The 14318-nt window shown below is 39.0% G+C and overlaps 38 non-coding genes across 38 annotated transcripts; all 38 read right to left on the bottom strand.

The window, feature by feature from the left end:
* Positions 1 to 20: 20 nt before the first annotated feature.
* trnal-caa (transfer RNA leucine (anticodon CAA)) lies at positions 21 to 132 on the bottom strand. The gene is made up of 2 exons: positions 95 to 132; positions 21 to 66 (listed from the first exon to the last, which is right to left on the bottom strand). It is a non-coding gene; the product is annotated as a tRNA-Leu (tRNA).
* A 244-nt stretch (positions 133 to 376) lies between these two features.
* trnal-caa (transfer RNA leucine (anticodon CAA)) lies at positions 377 to 488 on the bottom strand. Its single transcript has 2 exons — positions 451 to 488; positions 377 to 422 (listed from the first exon to the last, which is right to left on the bottom strand). It is a non-coding gene; the product is annotated as a tRNA-Leu (tRNA).
* A 243-nt stretch (positions 489 to 731) lies between these two features.
* Positions 732 to 843, bottom strand: trnal-caa (transfer RNA leucine (anticodon CAA)). The gene is made up of 2 exons: positions 806 to 843; positions 732 to 777 (listed from the first exon to the last, which is right to left on the bottom strand). It is a non-coding gene; the product is annotated as a tRNA-Leu (tRNA).
* A 234-nt stretch (positions 844 to 1077) lies between these two features.
* Positions 1078 to 1189, bottom strand: trnal-caa (transfer RNA leucine (anticodon CAA)). Its single transcript has 2 exons — positions 1152 to 1189; positions 1078 to 1123 (listed from the first exon to the last, which is right to left on the bottom strand). It is a non-coding gene; the product is annotated as a tRNA-Leu (tRNA).
* A 243-nt stretch (positions 1190 to 1432) lies between these two features.
* On the bottom strand, positions 1433 to 1544 carry trnal-caa (transfer RNA leucine (anticodon CAA)). The gene is made up of 2 exons: positions 1507 to 1544; positions 1433 to 1478 (listed from the first exon to the last, which is right to left on the bottom strand). It is a non-coding gene; the product is annotated as a tRNA-Leu (tRNA).
* A 241-nt stretch (positions 1545 to 1785) lies between these two features.
* Positions 1786 to 1897, bottom strand: trnal-caa (transfer RNA leucine (anticodon CAA)). The gene is made up of 2 exons: positions 1860 to 1897; positions 1786 to 1831 (listed from the first exon to the last, which is right to left on the bottom strand). It is a non-coding gene; the product is annotated as a tRNA-Leu (tRNA).
* A 234-nt stretch (positions 1898 to 2131) lies between these two features.
* Positions 2132 to 2243, bottom strand: trnal-caa (transfer RNA leucine (anticodon CAA)). Its single transcript has 2 exons — positions 2206 to 2243; positions 2132 to 2177 (listed from the first exon to the last, which is right to left on the bottom strand). It is a non-coding gene; the product is annotated as a tRNA-Leu (tRNA).
* Positions 2244 to 2487: 244 nt separating this feature from the next.
* Positions 2488 to 2599, bottom strand: trnal-caa (transfer RNA leucine (anticodon CAA)). The gene is made up of 2 exons: positions 2562 to 2599; positions 2488 to 2533 (listed from the first exon to the last, which is right to left on the bottom strand). It is a non-coding gene; the product is annotated as a tRNA-Leu (tRNA).
* Positions 2600 to 2842: 243 nt separating this feature from the next.
* Positions 2843 to 2954, bottom strand: trnal-caa (transfer RNA leucine (anticodon CAA)). Its single transcript has 2 exons — positions 2917 to 2954; positions 2843 to 2888 (listed from the first exon to the last, which is right to left on the bottom strand). It is a non-coding gene; the product is annotated as a tRNA-Leu (tRNA).
* Positions 2955 to 3188: 234 nt separating this feature from the next.
* On the bottom strand, positions 3189 to 3300 carry trnal-caa (transfer RNA leucine (anticodon CAA)). The gene is made up of 2 exons: positions 3263 to 3300; positions 3189 to 3234 (listed from the first exon to the last, which is right to left on the bottom strand). It is a non-coding gene; the product is annotated as a tRNA-Leu (tRNA).
* Positions 3301 to 3544: 244 nt separating this feature from the next.
* trnal-caa (transfer RNA leucine (anticodon CAA)) lies at positions 3545 to 3656 on the bottom strand. The gene is made up of 2 exons: positions 3619 to 3656; positions 3545 to 3590 (listed from the first exon to the last, which is right to left on the bottom strand). It is a non-coding gene; the product is annotated as a tRNA-Leu (tRNA).
* A 234-nt stretch (positions 3657 to 3890) lies between these two features.
* On the bottom strand, positions 3891 to 4002 carry trnal-caa (transfer RNA leucine (anticodon CAA)). Its single transcript has 2 exons — positions 3965 to 4002; positions 3891 to 3936 (listed from the first exon to the last, which is right to left on the bottom strand). It is a non-coding gene; the product is annotated as a tRNA-Leu (tRNA).
* A 244-nt stretch (positions 4003 to 4246) lies between these two features.
* Positions 4247 to 4358, bottom strand: trnal-caa (transfer RNA leucine (anticodon CAA)). The gene is made up of 2 exons: positions 4321 to 4358; positions 4247 to 4292 (listed from the first exon to the last, which is right to left on the bottom strand). It is a non-coding gene; the product is annotated as a tRNA-Leu (tRNA).
* Positions 4359 to 4592: 234 nt separating this feature from the next.
* trnal-caa (transfer RNA leucine (anticodon CAA)) lies at positions 4593 to 4704 on the bottom strand. Its single transcript has 2 exons — positions 4667 to 4704; positions 4593 to 4638 (listed from the first exon to the last, which is right to left on the bottom strand). It is a non-coding gene; the product is annotated as a tRNA-Leu (tRNA).
* A 243-nt stretch (positions 4705 to 4947) lies between these two features.
* On the bottom strand, positions 4948 to 5059 carry trnal-caa (transfer RNA leucine (anticodon CAA)). Its single transcript has 2 exons — positions 5022 to 5059; positions 4948 to 4993 (listed from the first exon to the last, which is right to left on the bottom strand). It is a non-coding gene; the product is annotated as a tRNA-Leu (tRNA).
* A 238-nt stretch (positions 5060 to 5297) lies between these two features.
* Positions 5298 to 5410, bottom strand: trnal-caa (transfer RNA leucine (anticodon CAA)). Its single transcript has 2 exons — positions 5372 to 5410; positions 5298 to 5343 (listed from the first exon to the last, which is right to left on the bottom strand). It is a non-coding gene; the product is annotated as a tRNA-Leu (tRNA).
* A 242-nt stretch (positions 5411 to 5652) lies between these two features.
* Positions 5653 to 5764, bottom strand: trnal-caa (transfer RNA leucine (anticodon CAA)). Its single transcript has 2 exons — positions 5727 to 5764; positions 5653 to 5698 (listed from the first exon to the last, which is right to left on the bottom strand). It is a non-coding gene; the product is annotated as a tRNA-Leu (tRNA).
* Positions 5765 to 6003: 239 nt separating this feature from the next.
* On the bottom strand, positions 6004 to 6115 carry trnal-caa (transfer RNA leucine (anticodon CAA)). Its single transcript has 2 exons — positions 6078 to 6115; positions 6004 to 6049 (listed from the first exon to the last, which is right to left on the bottom strand). It is a non-coding gene; the product is annotated as a tRNA-Leu (tRNA).
* A 234-nt stretch (positions 6116 to 6349) lies between these two features.
* trnal-caa (transfer RNA leucine (anticodon CAA)) lies at positions 6350 to 6461 on the bottom strand. The gene is made up of 2 exons: positions 6424 to 6461; positions 6350 to 6395 (listed from the first exon to the last, which is right to left on the bottom strand). It is a non-coding gene; the product is annotated as a tRNA-Leu (tRNA).
* A 234-nt stretch (positions 6462 to 6695) lies between these two features.
* On the bottom strand, positions 6696 to 6807 carry trnal-caa (transfer RNA leucine (anticodon CAA)). Its single transcript has 2 exons — positions 6770 to 6807; positions 6696 to 6741 (listed from the first exon to the last, which is right to left on the bottom strand). It is a non-coding gene; the product is annotated as a tRNA-Leu (tRNA).
* Positions 6808 to 7045: 238 nt separating this feature from the next.
* On the bottom strand, positions 7046 to 7157 carry trnal-caa (transfer RNA leucine (anticodon CAA)). Its single transcript has 2 exons — positions 7120 to 7157; positions 7046 to 7091 (listed from the first exon to the last, which is right to left on the bottom strand). It is a non-coding gene; the product is annotated as a tRNA-Leu (tRNA).
* Positions 7158 to 7401: 244 nt separating this feature from the next.
* Positions 7402 to 7513, bottom strand: trnal-caa (transfer RNA leucine (anticodon CAA)). The gene is made up of 2 exons: positions 7476 to 7513; positions 7402 to 7447 (listed from the first exon to the last, which is right to left on the bottom strand). It is a non-coding gene; the product is annotated as a tRNA-Leu (tRNA).
* A 244-nt stretch (positions 7514 to 7757) lies between these two features.
* trnal-caa (transfer RNA leucine (anticodon CAA)) lies at positions 7758 to 7869 on the bottom strand. Its single transcript has 2 exons — positions 7832 to 7869; positions 7758 to 7803 (listed from the first exon to the last, which is right to left on the bottom strand). It is a non-coding gene; the product is annotated as a tRNA-Leu (tRNA).
* Positions 7870 to 8102: 233 nt separating this feature from the next.
* trnal-caa (transfer RNA leucine (anticodon CAA)) lies at positions 8103 to 8214 on the bottom strand. Its single transcript has 2 exons — positions 8177 to 8214; positions 8103 to 8148 (listed from the first exon to the last, which is right to left on the bottom strand). It is a non-coding gene; the product is annotated as a tRNA-Leu (tRNA).
* Positions 8215 to 8458: 244 nt separating this feature from the next.
* Positions 8459 to 8570, bottom strand: trnal-caa (transfer RNA leucine (anticodon CAA)). The gene is made up of 2 exons: positions 8533 to 8570; positions 8459 to 8504 (listed from the first exon to the last, which is right to left on the bottom strand). It is a non-coding gene; the product is annotated as a tRNA-Leu (tRNA).
* Positions 8571 to 8814: 244 nt separating this feature from the next.
* On the bottom strand, positions 8815 to 8926 carry trnal-caa (transfer RNA leucine (anticodon CAA)). The gene is made up of 2 exons: positions 8889 to 8926; positions 8815 to 8860 (listed from the first exon to the last, which is right to left on the bottom strand). It is a non-coding gene; the product is annotated as a tRNA-Leu (tRNA).
* A 234-nt stretch (positions 8927 to 9160) lies between these two features.
* On the bottom strand, positions 9161 to 9272 carry trnal-caa (transfer RNA leucine (anticodon CAA)). Its single transcript has 2 exons — positions 9235 to 9272; positions 9161 to 9206 (listed from the first exon to the last, which is right to left on the bottom strand). It is a non-coding gene; the product is annotated as a tRNA-Leu (tRNA).
* A 239-nt stretch (positions 9273 to 9511) lies between these two features.
* Positions 9512 to 9623, bottom strand: trnal-caa (transfer RNA leucine (anticodon CAA)). The gene is made up of 2 exons: positions 9586 to 9623; positions 9512 to 9557 (listed from the first exon to the last, which is right to left on the bottom strand). It is a non-coding gene; the product is annotated as a tRNA-Leu (tRNA).
* Positions 9624 to 10210: 587 nt separating this feature from the next.
* Positions 10211 to 10322, bottom strand: trnal-caa (transfer RNA leucine (anticodon CAA)). Its single transcript has 2 exons — positions 10285 to 10322; positions 10211 to 10256 (listed from the first exon to the last, which is right to left on the bottom strand). It is a non-coding gene; the product is annotated as a tRNA-Leu (tRNA).
* A 594-nt stretch (positions 10323 to 10916) lies between these two features.
* Positions 10917 to 11028, bottom strand: trnal-caa (transfer RNA leucine (anticodon CAA)). Its single transcript has 2 exons — positions 10991 to 11028; positions 10917 to 10962 (listed from the first exon to the last, which is right to left on the bottom strand). It is a non-coding gene; the product is annotated as a tRNA-Leu (tRNA).
* A 236-nt stretch (positions 11029 to 11264) lies between these two features.
* trnal-caa (transfer RNA leucine (anticodon CAA)) lies at positions 11265 to 11378 on the bottom strand. The gene is made up of 2 exons: positions 11340 to 11378; positions 11265 to 11310 (listed from the first exon to the last, which is right to left on the bottom strand). It is a non-coding gene; the product is annotated as a tRNA-Leu (tRNA).
* Positions 11379 to 11615: 237 nt separating this feature from the next.
* trnal-caa (transfer RNA leucine (anticodon CAA)) lies at positions 11616 to 11726 on the bottom strand. Its single transcript has 2 exons — positions 11689 to 11726; positions 11616 to 11660 (listed from the first exon to the last, which is right to left on the bottom strand). It is a non-coding gene; the product is annotated as a tRNA-Leu (tRNA).
* Positions 11727 to 11961: 235 nt separating this feature from the next.
* Positions 11962 to 12071, bottom strand: trnal-caa (transfer RNA leucine (anticodon CAA)). The gene is made up of 2 exons: positions 12033 to 12071; positions 11962 to 12007 (listed from the first exon to the last, which is right to left on the bottom strand). It is a non-coding gene; the product is annotated as a tRNA-Leu (tRNA).
* Positions 12072 to 12311: 240 nt separating this feature from the next.
* On the bottom strand, positions 12312 to 12423 carry trnal-caa (transfer RNA leucine (anticodon CAA)). Its single transcript has 2 exons — positions 12386 to 12423; positions 12312 to 12357 (listed from the first exon to the last, which is right to left on the bottom strand). It is a non-coding gene; the product is annotated as a tRNA-Leu (tRNA).
* A 233-nt stretch (positions 12424 to 12656) lies between these two features.
* On the bottom strand, positions 12657 to 12768 carry trnal-caa (transfer RNA leucine (anticodon CAA)). The gene is made up of 2 exons: positions 12731 to 12768; positions 12657 to 12702 (listed from the first exon to the last, which is right to left on the bottom strand). It is a non-coding gene; the product is annotated as a tRNA-Leu (tRNA).
* Positions 12769 to 12996: 228 nt separating this feature from the next.
* Positions 12997 to 13108, bottom strand: trnal-caa (transfer RNA leucine (anticodon CAA)). Its single transcript has 2 exons — positions 13071 to 13108; positions 12997 to 13042 (listed from the first exon to the last, which is right to left on the bottom strand). It is a non-coding gene; the product is annotated as a tRNA-Leu (tRNA).
* Positions 13109 to 13339: 231 nt separating this feature from the next.
* trnal-caa (transfer RNA leucine (anticodon CAA)) lies at positions 13340 to 13451 on the bottom strand. Its single transcript has 2 exons — positions 13414 to 13451; positions 13340 to 13385 (listed from the first exon to the last, which is right to left on the bottom strand). It is a non-coding gene; the product is annotated as a tRNA-Leu (tRNA).
* Positions 13452 to 13684: 233 nt separating this feature from the next.
* trnal-caa (transfer RNA leucine (anticodon CAA)) lies at positions 13685 to 13795 on the bottom strand. Its single transcript has 2 exons — positions 13758 to 13795; positions 13685 to 13729 (listed from the first exon to the last, which is right to left on the bottom strand). It is a non-coding gene; the product is annotated as a tRNA-Leu (tRNA).
* Positions 13796 to 14318: the final 523 nt, after the last annotated feature.

Genomic DNA, 14318 nt, shown 5'->3' with positions numbered 1-14318 from the left:
CATTCTTCATTAAATACAGTTGTCAGAAGTGGGATTTGAACCCACGCCTCCATTTGGAGACCAGAAACCTCACAAACTGAGAAGGTCAAACATCCTTGAGTCTGGCGCCTTAGACCGCTCGGCCATTCTGACATTTCCAAGGAGCATACACGGACCTGAATTTGGTGGAAAATTAAGTTGGAAAATGTAGGAGAAAGTATGAAATTGGTATTGAAACCCAATGTTTGCATTTAATTTGTAAATTAAATTGTTGTAGTATGAAAGGGTCTCTCTATAAGCAATTTGCCAGATGAGTGATTATTATCAAAGCACCAGATATCTGCTAGAAATCCCACAGACTGTGATACCTTGAGGTACATTCTTCATTAAATACAGTTGTCAGAAGTGGGATTTGAACCCACGCCTCCATTTGGAGACCAGAAACCTCACAAACTGAGAAGGTCAAACACCCTTGAGTCTGGCGCCTTAGACCGCTCGGCCATTCTGACATATCAAAGAGCATACACAGACCTGAATTTGGTGGAAAATTAAGTTGGAAAATGTAGGAGAAAGTATGAAATTGGTATTGAAACCCAATGTTTGCATTTAATTTGTAAATTAAATTGTTGTAGTATGAAAGGGTCTCTCTATAAGCAATTTGCCAGATGAGTGATTATTATCAAAGCACCAGATATCTGCTAGAAATCCCACAGACTGTGATACCTTGAGGTACATTCTTCATTAAATACAGTTGTCAGAAGTGGGATTTGAACCCACGCCTCCATTTGGAGACCAGAAACCTCACAAACTGAGAAGGTCAAACATCCTTGAGTCTGGCGCCTTAGACCGCTCGGCCATTCTGACATTTCCAAGGAGCATACACGGACCTGAATTTGGTGGAAAATTAAGTTGGAAAATGTAGGAGAAAGTATGAAATTGGTATTGAAACCCAATGTTTGCATTTAATTTGTAAATTAAATTGTTGTAGTATGAAAGGGTCTCTCTATAAGCAATTTGCCAGATGAGTGATTATTATCAAAGCACCAGATATCTGCTAGAAATCCCACAGACTGTGATACATTCTTCATTAAATACAGTTGTCAGAAGTGGGATTTGAACCCACGCCTCCATTTGGAGACCAGAAACCTCACAAACTGAGAAGGTCAAACACCCTTGAGTCTGGCGCCTTAGACCGCTCGGCCATTCTGACATATCAAAGAGCATACACAGACCTGAATTTGGTGGAAAATTAAGTTGGAAAATGTAGGAGAAAGTATGAAATTGGTATTGAAACCCAATGTTTGCATTTAATTTGTAAATTAAATTGTTGTAGTATGAAAGGGTCTCTCTATAAGCAATTTGCCAGATGAGTGATTATTATCAAAGCACCAGATATCTGCTAGAAATCCCACAGACTGTGATACCTTGAGGTACATTCTTCATTAAATACAGTTGTCAGAAGTGGGATTTGAACCCACGCCTCCATTTGGAGACCAGAAACCTCACAAACTGAGAAGGTCAAACATCCTTGAGTCTGGCGCCTTAGACCGCTCGGCCATTCTGACATTTCCAAGAGCATACACGGACCTGAATTTGGTGGAAAATTAAGTTGGAAAATGTAGGAGAAAGTATGAAATTGGTATTGAAACCCAATGTTTGCATTTAATTTGTAAATTAAATTGTTGTAGTATGAAAGGGTCTCTCTATAAGCAATTTGCCAGATGAGTGATTATTATCAAAGCACCAGATATCTGCTAGAAATCCCAAAGACTGTGATACCTGGGTACATTCTTCATTAAATACAGTTGTCAGAAGTGGGATTTGAACCCACGCCTCCATTTGGAGACCAGAAACCTCACAAACTGAGAAGGTCAAACACCCTTGAGTCTGGCGCCTTAGACCGCTCGGCCATTCTGACATTTCCAAGGAGCATACACGGACCTGAATTTGGTGGAAAATTAAGTTGGAAAATGTAGGAGAAAGTATGAAATTGGTATTGAAACCCAATGTTTGCATTTAATTTGTAAATTAAATTGTTGTAGTATGAAAGGGTCTCTCTATAAGCAATTTGCCAGATGAGTGATTATTATCAAAGCACCAGATATCTGCTAGAAATCCCACAGACTGTGATACATTCTTCATTAAATACAGTTGTCAGAAGTGGGATTTGAACCCACGCCTCCATTTGGAGACCAGAAACCTCACAAACTGAGAAGGTCAAACACCCTTGAGTCTGGCGCCTTAGACCGCTCGGCCATTCTGACATATCAGAAGAGCATACACAGACCTGAATTTGGTGGAAAATTAAGTTGGAAAATGTAGGAGAAAGTATGAAATTGGTATTGAAACCCAATGTTTGCATTTAATTTGTAAATTAAATTGTTGTAGTATGAAAGGGTCTCTCTATAAGCAATTTGCCAGATGAGTGATTATTATCAAAGCACCAGATATCTGCTAGAAATCCCACAGACTGTGATACCTTGAGGTACATTCTTCATTAAATACAGTTGTCAGAAGTGGGATTTGAACCCACGCCTCCATTTGGAGACCAGAAACCTCACAAACTGAGAAGGTCAAACACCCTTGAGTCTGGCGCCTTAGACCGCTCGGCCATTCTGACATATCAAAGAGCATACACAGACCTGAATTTGGTGGAAAATTAAGTTGGAAAATGTAGGAGAAAGTATGAAATTGGTATTGAAACCCAATGTTTGCATTTAATTTGTAAATTAAATTGTTGTAGTATGAAAGGGTCTCTCTATAAGCAATTTGCCAGATGAGTGATTATTATCAAAGCACCAGATATCTGCTAGAAATCCCACAGACTGTGATACCTTGAGGTACATTCTTCATTAAATACAGTTGTCAGAAGTGGGATTTGAACCCACGCCTCCATTTGGAGACCAGAAACCTCACAAACTGAGAAGGTCAAACATCCTTGAGTCTGGCGCCTTAGACCGCTCGGCCATTCTGACATTTCCAAGGAGCATACACGGACCTGAATTTGTTGGAAAATTAAGTTGGAAAATGTAGGAGAAAGTATGAAATTGGTATTGAAACCCAATGTTTGCATTTAATTTGTAAATTAAATTGTTGTAGTATGAAAGGGTCTCTCTATAAGCAATTTGCCAGATGAGTGATTATTATCAAAGCACCAGATATCTGCTAGAAATCCCAAAGACTGTGATACATTCTTCATTAAATACAGTTGTCAGAAGTGGGATTTGAACCCACGCCTCCATTTGGAGACCAGAAACCTCACAAACTGAGAAGGTCAAACACCCTTGAGTCTGGCGCCTTAGACCGCTCGGCCATTCTGACATATCAAAAGAGCATACACAGACCTGAATTTGGTGGAAAATTAAGTTGGAAAATGTAGGAGAAAGTATGAAATTGGTATTGAAACCCAATGTTTGCATTTAATTTGTAAATTAAATTGTTGTAGTATGAAAGGGTCTCTCTATAAGCAATTTGCCAGATGAGTGATTATTATCAAAGCACCAGATATCTGCTAGAAATCCCACAGACTGTGATACCTTGAGGTACATTCTTCATTAAATACAGTTGTCAGAAGTGGGATTTGAACCCACGCCTCCATTTGGAGACCAGAAACCTCACAAACTGAGAAGGTCAAACATCCTTGAGTCTGGCGCCTTAGACCGCTCGGCCATTCTGACATTTCCAAGGAGCATACACGGACCTGAATTTGGTGGAAAATTAAGTTGGAAAATGTAGGAGAAAGTATGAAATTGGTATTGAAACCCAATGTTTGCATTTAATTTGTAAATTAAATTGTTGTAGTATGAAAGGGTCTCTCTATAAGCAATTTGCCAGATGAGTGATTATTATCAAAGCACCAGATATCTGCCAGAAATCCCACAGACTGTGAAACATTCTTCATTAAATACAGTTGTCAGAAGTGGGATTTGAACCCACGCCTCCATTTGGAGACCAGAAACCTCACAAACTGAGAAGGTCAAACACCCTTGAGTCTGGCGCCTTAGACCGCTCGGCCATTCTGACATATCAGAAGAGCATACACAGACCTGAATTTGGTGGAAAATTAAGTTGGAAAATGTAGGAGAAAGTATGAAATTGGTATTGAAACCCAATGTTTGCATTTAATTTGTAAATTAAATTGTTGTAGTATGAAAGGGTCTCTCTATAAGCAATTTGCCAGATGAGTGATTATTATCAAAGCACCAGATATCTGCTAGAAATCCCACAGACTGTGATACCTTGAGGTACATTCTTCATTAAATACAGTTGTCAGAAGTGGGATTTGAACCCACGCCTCCATTTGGAGACCAGAAACCTCACAAACTGAGAAGGTCAAACATCCTTGAGTCTGGCGCCTTAGACCGCTCGGCCATTCTGACATTTCCAAGGAGCATACACGGACCTGAATTTGGTGGAAAATTAAGTTGGAAAATGTAGGAGAAAGTATGAAATTGGTATTGAAACCCAATGTTTGCATTTAATTTGTAAATTAAATTGTTGTAGTATGAAAGGGTCTCTCTATAAGCAATTTGCCAGATGAGTGATTATTATCAAAGCACCAGATATCTGCTAGAAATCCCAAAGACTGTGATACATTCTTCATTAAATACAGTTGTCAGAAGTGGGATTTGAACCCACGCCTCCATTTGGAGACCAGAAACCTCACAAACTGAGAAGGTCAAACACCCTTGAGTCTGGCGCCTTAGACCGCTCGGCCATTCTGACATATCAAAGAGCATACACAGACCTGAATTTGGTGGAAAATTAAGTTGGAAAATGTAGGAGAAAGTATGAAATTGGTATTGAAACCCAATGTTTGCATTTAATTTGTAAAATAAATTGTTGTAGTATGAAAGGGTCTCTCTATAAGCAATTTGCCAGATGAGTGATTATTATCAAAGCACCAGATATCTGCTAGAAATCCCACAGACTGTGATACCTTGAGGTACATTCTTCATTAAATACAGTTGTCAGAAGTGGGATTTGAACCCACGCCTCCATTTGGAGACCAGAAACCTCACAAACTGAGAAGGTCAAACATCCTTGAGTCTGGCGCCTTAGACCGCTCGGCCATTCTGACATTTCCAAGGAGCATACACAGACCTGAATTTGGTGGAAAATTAAGTTGGAAAATGTAGGAGAAAGTATGAAATTGGTATTGAAACCCAAAGTTTGCATTTAATTTGTAAATTAAATTGTTGTAGTATGAAAGGGTCTCTCTATAAGCAATTTGCCAGATGAGTGATTATTATCAAAGCACCAGATATCTGCTAGAAATCCCAAAGACTGTGATACATTCATTCTTCATTAAATACAGTTGTCAGAAGTGGGATTTGAACCCACGCCTCCATTTGGAGACCAGAAACCTCACAAACTGAGAAGGTCAAACACCCTTGAGTCTGGCGCCTTAGACCGCTCGGCCGATTCTGACATATCAAAAGAGCATACACAGACCTGAATTTGGTGGAAAATTAAGTTGAAAATGTAGGAGAAAGTATGAAATTGGTATTGAAACCCAATGTTTGCATTTAATTTGTAATTAAATTGTTGTAGTATGAAAGGGTCTCTCTATAAGCAATTTGCCAGATGAGTGATTATTATCAAAGCACCAGATATCTGCTAGAAATCCCACAGACTGTGATACCTTGAGGTACATTCTTCATTAAATTCAGTTGTCAGAAGTGGGATTTGAACCCACGCCTCCATTTGGAGACCAGAAACCTCACAAACTGAGAAGGTCAAACATCCTTGAGTCTGGCGCCTTAGACCGCTCGGCCATTCTGACATTTCAAAGAGCATACACGGACCTGAATTTGGTGGAAAATTAAGTTGGAAAATGTAGGAGAAAGTATGAAATTGGTATTGAAACCCAATGTTTGCATTTAATTTGTAAATTAAATTGTTGTAGTATGAAAGGGTCTCTCTATAAGCAATTTGCCAGATGAGTGATTATTATCAAAGCACCAGATATCTGCTAGAAATCCCACAGACTGTGATCTGAGTACATTCTTCATTAAATACAGTTGTCAGAAGTGGGATTTGAACCCACGCCTCCATTTGGAGACCAGAAACCTCACAAACTGAGAAGGTCAAACACCCTTGAGTCTGGCGCCTTAGACCGCTCGGCCATTCTGACATATCAAAGAGCATACACAGGACCTGAATTTGGTGGAAAATTAAGTTGGAAAATGTAGGAGAAAGTATGAAATTGGTATTGAAACCCAATGTTTGCATTTAATTTGTAAATTAAATTGTTGTAGTATGAAAGGGTCTCTCTATAAGCAATTTGCCAGATGAGTGATTATTATCAAAGCACCAGATATCTGCTAGAAATCCCAAAGACTGTGATACATTCTTCATTAAATTCAGTTGTCAGAAGTGGGATTTGAACCCACGCCTCCATTTGGAGACCAGAAACCTCACAAACTGAGAAGGTCAAACACCCTTGAGTCTGGCGCCTTAGACCGCTCGGCCATTCTGACATATCAAAGGAGCATACACGGACCTGAATTTGGTGGAAAATTAAGTTGGAAAATGTAGGAGAAAGTATGAAATTGGTATTGAAACCCAATGTTTGCATTTAATTTGTAAATTAAATTGTTGTAGTATGAAAGGGTCTCTCTATAAGCAATTTGCCAGATGAGTGATTATTATCAAAGCACCAGATATCTGCTAGAAATCCCACAGACTGTGATACATTCTTCATTAAATACAGTTGTCAGAAGTGGGATTTGAACCCACGCCTCCATTTGGAGACCAGAAACCTCACAAACTGAGAAGGTCAAACACCCTTGAGTCTGGCGCCTTAGACCGCTCGGCCATTCTGACATATCAAAAGAGCATACACAGACCTGAATTTGGTGGAAAATTAAGTTGGAAAATGTAGGAGAAAGTATGAAATTGGTATTGAAACCCAATGTTTGCATTTAATTTGTAAATTAAATTGTTGTAGTATGAAAGGGTCTCTCTATAAGCAATTTGCCAGATGAGTGATTATTATCAAAGCACCAGATATCTGCTAGAAATCCCACAGACTGACTGAGGTACATTCTTCATTAAATACAGTTGTCAGAAGTGGGATTTGAACCCACGCCTCCATTTGGAGACCAGAAACCTCACAAACTGAGAAGGTCAAACATCCTTGAGTCTGGCGCCTTAGACCGCTCGGCCATTCTGACATATCCAAGGAGCATACACGGACCTGAATTTGGTGGAAAATTAAGTTGGAAAATGTAGGAGAAAGTATGAAATTGGTATTGAAACCCAATGTTTGCATTTAATTTGTAAATTAAATTGTTGTAGTATGAAAGGGTCTCTCTATAAGCAATTTGCCAGATGAGTGATTATTATCAAAGCACCAGATATCTGCTAGAAATCCCACAGACTGTGATACCTTGAGGTACATTCTTCATTAAATACAGTTGTCAGAAGTGGGATTTGAACCCACGCCTCCATTTGGAGACCAGAAACCTCACAAACTGAGAAGGTCAAACACCCTTGAGTCTGGCGCCTTAGACCGCTCGGCCATTCTGACATATCAGAAGAGCATACACAGACCTGAATTTGGTGGAAAATTAAGTTGGAAAATGTAGGAGAAAGTATGAAATTGGTATTGAAACCCAATGTTTGCATTTAATTTGTAAATTAAATTGTTGTAGTATGAAAGGGTCTCTCTATAAGCAATTTGCCAGATGAGTGATTATTATCAAAGCACCAGATATCTGCTAGAAATCCCACAGACTGTGATACCTTGAGGTACATTCTTCATTAAATACAGTTGTCAGAAGTGGGATTTGAACCCACGCCTCCATTTGGAGACCAGAAACCTCACAAACTGAGAAGGTCAAACATCCTTGAGTCTGGCGCCTTAGACCGCTCGGCCATTCTGACATATCAAAGAGCATACACAGACCTGAATTTGGTGGAAAATTAAGTTGGAAAATGTAGGAGAAAGTATGAAATTGGTATTGAAACCCAATGTTTGCATTTAATTTGTAAATTAAATTGTTGTAGTATGAAAGGGTCTCTCTATAAGCAATTTGCCAGATGAGTGATTATTATCAAAGCACCAGATATCTGCTAGAAATCCCACAGACTGTGATACATTCTTCATTAAATACAGTTGTCAGAAGTGGGATTTGAACCCACGCCTCCATTTGGAGACCAGAAACCTCACAAACTGAGAAGGTCAAACACCCTTGAGTCTGGCGCCTTAGACCGCTCGGCCATTCTGACATATCAAAAGAGCATACACAGACCTGAATTTGGTGGAAAATTAAGTTGGAAAATGTAGGAGAAAGTATGAAATTGGTATTGAAACCCAATGTTTGCATTTAATTTGTAAATTAAATTGTTGTAGTATGAAAGGGTCTCTCTATAAGCAATTTGCCAAATGAGTGATTATTATCAAAGCACCAGATATCTGCTAGAAATCCCACAGACTGTGATACCTTGAGGTACATTCTTCATTAAATACAGTTGTCAGAAGTGGGATTTGAACCCACGCCTCCATTTGGAGACCAGAAACCTCACAAACTGAGAAGGTCAAACATCCTTGAGTCTGGCGCCTTAGACCGCTCGGCCATTCTGACATATCAAAAGAGCATACACAGACCTGAATTTGGTGGAAAATTAAGTTGGAAAATGTAGGAGAAAGTATGAAATTGGTATTGAAACCCAATGTTTGCATTTAATTTGTAAATTAAATTGTTGTAGTATGAAAGGGTCTCTCTATAAGCAATTTGCCAGATGAGTGATTATTATCAAAGCACCAGATATCTGCTAGAAATCCCAAAGACTGTGATACCTTGAGGTACATTCTTCATTAAATACAGTTGTCAGAAGTGGGATTTGAACCCACGCCTCCATTTGGAGACCAGAAACCTCACAAACTGAGAAGGTCAAACATCCTTGAGTCTGGCGCCTTAGACCGCTCGGCCATTCTGACATTTCCAAGGAGCATACACGGACCTGAATTTGGTGGAAAATTAAGTTGGAAAATGTAGGAGAAAGTATGAAATTGGTATTGAAACCCAATGTTTGCATTTAATTTGTAAATTAAATTGTTGTAGTATGAAAGGGTCTCTCTATAAGCAATTTGCCAGATGAGTGATTATTATCAAAGCACCAGATATCTGCTAGAAATCCCAAAGACTGTGATACATTCTTCATTAAATATAGTTGTCAGAAGTGGGATTTGAACCCACGCCTCCATTTGGAGACCAGAAACCTCACAAACTGAGAAGGTCAAACACCCTTGAGTCTGGCGCCTTAGACCGCTCGGCCATTCTGACATATCAAAGAGCATACACAGACCTGAATTTGGTGGAAAATTAAGTTGGAAAATGTAGGAGAAAGTATGAAATTGGTATTGAAACCCAATGTTTGCATTTAATTTGTAAATTAAATTGTTGTAGTATGAAAGGGTCTCTCTATAAGCAATTTGCCAGATGAGTGATTATTATCAAAGCACCAGATATCTGCTAGAAATCCCACAGACTGTGATACTTGAGGTCATCTTCATTAAATCAGTTGTCAGAAGTGGGATTTGAACCCACGCCTCCATTTGGAGACCAGAAACCTCACAAACTGAGAAGGTCAAACATCCTTGAGTCTGGCGCCTTAGACCGCTCGGCCATTCTGACATTTCCAAGGAGCATACACGGACCTGAATTTGGTGGAAAATTAAGTTGGAAAATGTAGGAGAAAGTATGAAATTGGTATTGAAACCCAATGTTTGCATTTAATTTGTAAATTAAATTGTTGTAGTATGAAAGGGTCTCTCTATAAGCTATTTGCCAGATGAGTGATTATTATCAAAGCACCAGATATCTGCTAGAAATCCCAAAGACTGTGATACATTCTTCATTAAATACAGTTGTCAGAAGTGGGATTTGAACCCACGCCTCCATTTGGAGACCAGAAACCTCACAAACTGAGAAGGTCAAACACCCTTGAGTCTGGCCCTTAGACCGCTCGGCCATTCTGACATATCAAAAGAGCATACACAGACCTGAATTTGGTGGAAAATTAAGTTGGAAAATGTAGGAGAAAGTATGAAATTGGTATTGAAACCCAATGTTTGCATTTAATTTGTAAATTAAATTGTTGTAGTATGAAAGGGTCTCTCTATAAGCTATTTGCCAGATGAGTGATTATTATCAAAGCACCAGATATCTGCTAGAAATCCCACAGACTGTATACCTGAGATACATTCTTCATTAAATACAGTTGTCAGAAGTGGGATTTGAACCCACGCCTCCATTTGGAGAACAGAAACCTCACAAACTGAGAAGGTCAAACACCCTTGAGTCTGGCGCCTTAGACCGCTCGGCCATTCTGACATATCAAAGAGCATACACAGACCTGAATTTGGTGGAAATTAAGTTGGAAAATGTAGGAGAAAGTATGAAATTGGTATTGAAACCCAATGTTTGCATTTAATTTGTAAATTAAATTGTTGTAGTATGAAAGGGTCTCTCTATAAGCTATTTGCCAGATGAGTGATTATTATCAAAGCACCAGATATCTGCTAGAAATCCCACAGACTGTGATACCTTAGGTCATTCTTCATTAAATACAGTTGTCAGAAGTGGATTTGAACCCACGCCTCCATTTGGAGACCAGAAACCTCACAAACTGAGAAGGTCAAACACCCTTGAGTCTGGCGCTTAGACCGCTCGGCCATTCTAACATATCAGAAGAGCATACACAGACCTGAATTTGGTGGAAAATTAAGTTGGAAAATGTAGGAGAAAGTATGAAATTGGTATTGAAACCCAAAGTTTGCATTTAATTTGTAAATTAAATTGTTGTAGTATGAAAGGGTCTCTCTATAAGCTATTTGCCAGATGAGTGATTATTATCAAAGCACCAGATATCTGCTAGAAATCCCACAGACTGTGATACCTTGAGGTACATTCTTCATTAAATACAGTTGTCAGAAGTGGGATTTGAACCCACGCCTCCATTTGGAGACTAGAAACCTCACAAACTGAGAAGGTCAAACATCCTTGAGTCTGGCGCCTTAGACCGCTCGGCCATTCTGACATTTCCAAGGAGCATACACGGACCGTGAATTTGGTGGAAAATTAAGTTGAAAATGTAGGAGAAAGTATGAAATTGGTATTGAAACCCAATGTTTGCATTTAATTTGTAAATTAAATTGTTGTAGTATGAAAGGGTCTCTCTATAAGCAATTTGCCAGATGAGTGATTATTATCAAAGCACCAGATATCTGCTAGAAATCCCACAGACTGTCTGATACATTCTTCATTAAATACAGTTGTCAGAAGTGGGATTTGAACCCACGCCTCCATTTGGAGACCAGAAAACCTCACAAACTGAGAAGGTCAAACACCCTTGAGTCTGGCGCCCTTAGACCGCTCGGCCATTCTGACATATCAAAAGAGCATACACAGACCTGAATTTGGTGGAAAATTAAGTTGGAAAATGTAGGAGAAAGTATGAAATTGGTATTGAAACCCAATGTTTGCATTTAATTTGTAAAATAAAATTGTTGTATATGAAAGGGTCTCTCTATAAGCAATTTGCCAAATGAGTGAATATTATCAAAGCACCAGATATCTGCTAGAAATCCCACAGACTGTGATACTGGAATTCTTCATTAAATACAGTGTCAGAAGTGGGATTTGAACCCACGCCTCCATTTGGAGACAGAAACCTCACAAACTGAGAAGGTCAAACATCCTTGAGTCTGGCGCCTTAGACCGCTCGGCCATTCTGACATATCCAAAGAGCATACACAGACCTGAATTTGGTGGAAAATTAAGTTGGAAAATGTAGGAGAAAGTATGAATTGGTATTGAAACCCAATGTTTGCATTTTAATTTGTAAATTAAATTGTTGTAGTATGAAAGGGTCTCTCTATAAGCTATTTGCCAGATGAGTGATTATTATCAAAGCACCAGATAATCTGCTAGAAATCCCAAAGACTGTGATACATTCTTCATTAAATACTGTTGTCAGAAGTGGGATTTGAACCCACGCCTCCATTTGGAGACCAGAACTCACAACTGAGAAGGTCAAACATCCTTGAGTCTGGCGCCTTAGACCGCTCGGCGCATTCTGACATTTCCAAGAGCATACACGGACCTGAATTTGGTTGGAAATTAAGTTGGAAAATGTAGGAGAAAGTATGAAATTGGTATTGAAACCCAATGTTTGCATTTAATTTGTAAATTAATTGTTAGTATGAAAGGGTCTCTCTATAAGCAATTTGCCAGATGAGTGATTATTATCAAAGCACCAGATATCTGCTAGAAATCCCACAGACTGTGATACCTTGAGGTACATTCTTCATTAAATACAGTTGTCAGAAGTGGGATTTGAACCCACGCCTCCATTTGGAGACCAGAAACCTCACAAACTGAGAAGGTCAAACATCCTTGAGTCTGGCGCCTTAGACCGCTCGGCCATTCTGACATTTCCAAGGAGCATACACGGACCTGAATTTGGTGGAAAATTAAGTTGGAAAATGTAGGAGAAAGTATGAAATTGGTATTGAAACCCAATGTTTGCATTTAATTTGTAAATTAAATGTTGTAGTATGAAAGGGTCTCTCTATAAGCAATTTGCCAGATGAGTGATTATTATCAAAGCACCAGATATCTGCTAGAAATCCCAAAGACTGTGATACATTCTTCATTAAATACAGTTGTCAGAAGTGGGATTTGAACCCACGCCTCCATTTGGAGACCAGAAACCTCACAAACTGAGAAGGTCAAACATCCTTGAGTCTGGCGCCTTAGACCGCTCGGCCATTCTGACATATCAAGAGCATACAGACCTGAATTTGGTGGAAAATTAAGTTGGAAAATGTAGGAGAAAGTATGAAATTGTATTGAAACCCAATGTTTGCATTTAATTTGTAAATTAAATTGTTGTAGTATGAAAGGGTCTCTCTATAAGCAATTTGCCAGATGAGTGATTATTATCAAAGCACCAGATATCTGCTAGAAATCCCAAGACTGTGATACATTCTTCATTAAATACAGTTGTCAGAAGTGGGATTTGAACCCACGCCTCCATTTGGAGACCAGAAACCTCACAAACTGAGAAGGTCAAACATCCTTGAGTCTGGCGCCTTAGACCGCTCGGCCATTCTGACATTCAAGGAGCATACACGGACCTGAATTTGGTGGAAAATTAAGTTGGAAAATGTAGGAGAAAGTATGAAATTGGTATTGAAACCCAATGTTTGCATTTAATTTGTAAATTAAATTGTGTAGTATGAAAGGGTCTCTCTATAAGCAATTTGCCAGATGAGTGATTATTATCAAAGCACCAGATATCTGCTAGAAATCCCACAGACTGTGATACTTTCTTCATTAAATACAGTTGTCAGAAGTGGGATTTGAACCCACGCCTCCATTTGGAGACCAGAAACCTCACAAACTGAGAAGGTCAAACATCCTTGAGTCTGGCGCCTTAGACCGCTCGGCCATTCTGACATTTCCAAGGAGCATACACGGACCTGAATTTGGTGGAAAATTAAGTTGGAAAATGTAGGAGAAAGTATGAAATTGGTATTGAAACCCAATGTTTGCATTTAATTTGTAAATTAAATTGTTGTAGTATGAAAGGGTCTCTCTATAAGCAATTTGCCAGATGAGTGATTATTATCAAAGCACCAGATATCTGCTAGAAATCCCACAGACTGTGTACATTCTTCATTAAATACAGTTGTCAGAAGTGGATTTGAACCCACGCCTCCATTTGGAGACCAGAAACCTCACAAACTGAGAAGGTCAAACATCCTTGAGTCTGGCGCCTTAGACCGCTCGGCCATTCTGACATATCAAGAGCATACACGGACCTGAATTTGGTGGAAAATTAAGTTGGAAAATGTAGGAGAAAGTATGAAATTGGTATTGAAACCCAATGTTTGCATTTAATTTGTAAATTAAATTGTTGTAGTATGAAAGGGTCTCTCTATAAGCAATTTGCCAGATGAGTGATTATTATCAAAGCACCAGATATCTCAGAAATCCCAGACTGTGATACTTAGGTACATTCTTCATTAAATACAGTTGTCAGAAGTGGGATTTGAACCCACGCCTCCATTTGGAGACCAAAACCTCACAAACTGAGAAGGTCAAACACCCTTGAGTCTGGCGCCTTAGACCGCTCGGCCATTCTATATATCAAGAGCATACACAGACCTGAATTTGGTGGAAAATTAAGTTGGAAAATGTAGGAGAAAGTATGAAATTGGTATTGAAACCCAATGTTTGCATTTAATTTGTAAATTAAATTGTTGTAGTATGAAAGGGTCTCTCTATAAGCAATTTGCCAGATGAGTGATTATTATCAAAGCA

Source organism: Triplophysa dalaica, chromosome 3, assembly GCF_015846415.1.
Source record: "Triplophysa dalaica isolate WHDGS20190420 chromosome 3, ASM1584641v1, whole genome shotgun sequence".
Lineage (NCBI taxonomy): Eukaryota > Metazoa > Chordata > Actinopteri > Cypriniformes > Nemacheilidae > Triplophysa > Triplophysa dalaica.
This window is presented reverse-complemented; position numbering and strand designations above follow the sequence as displayed.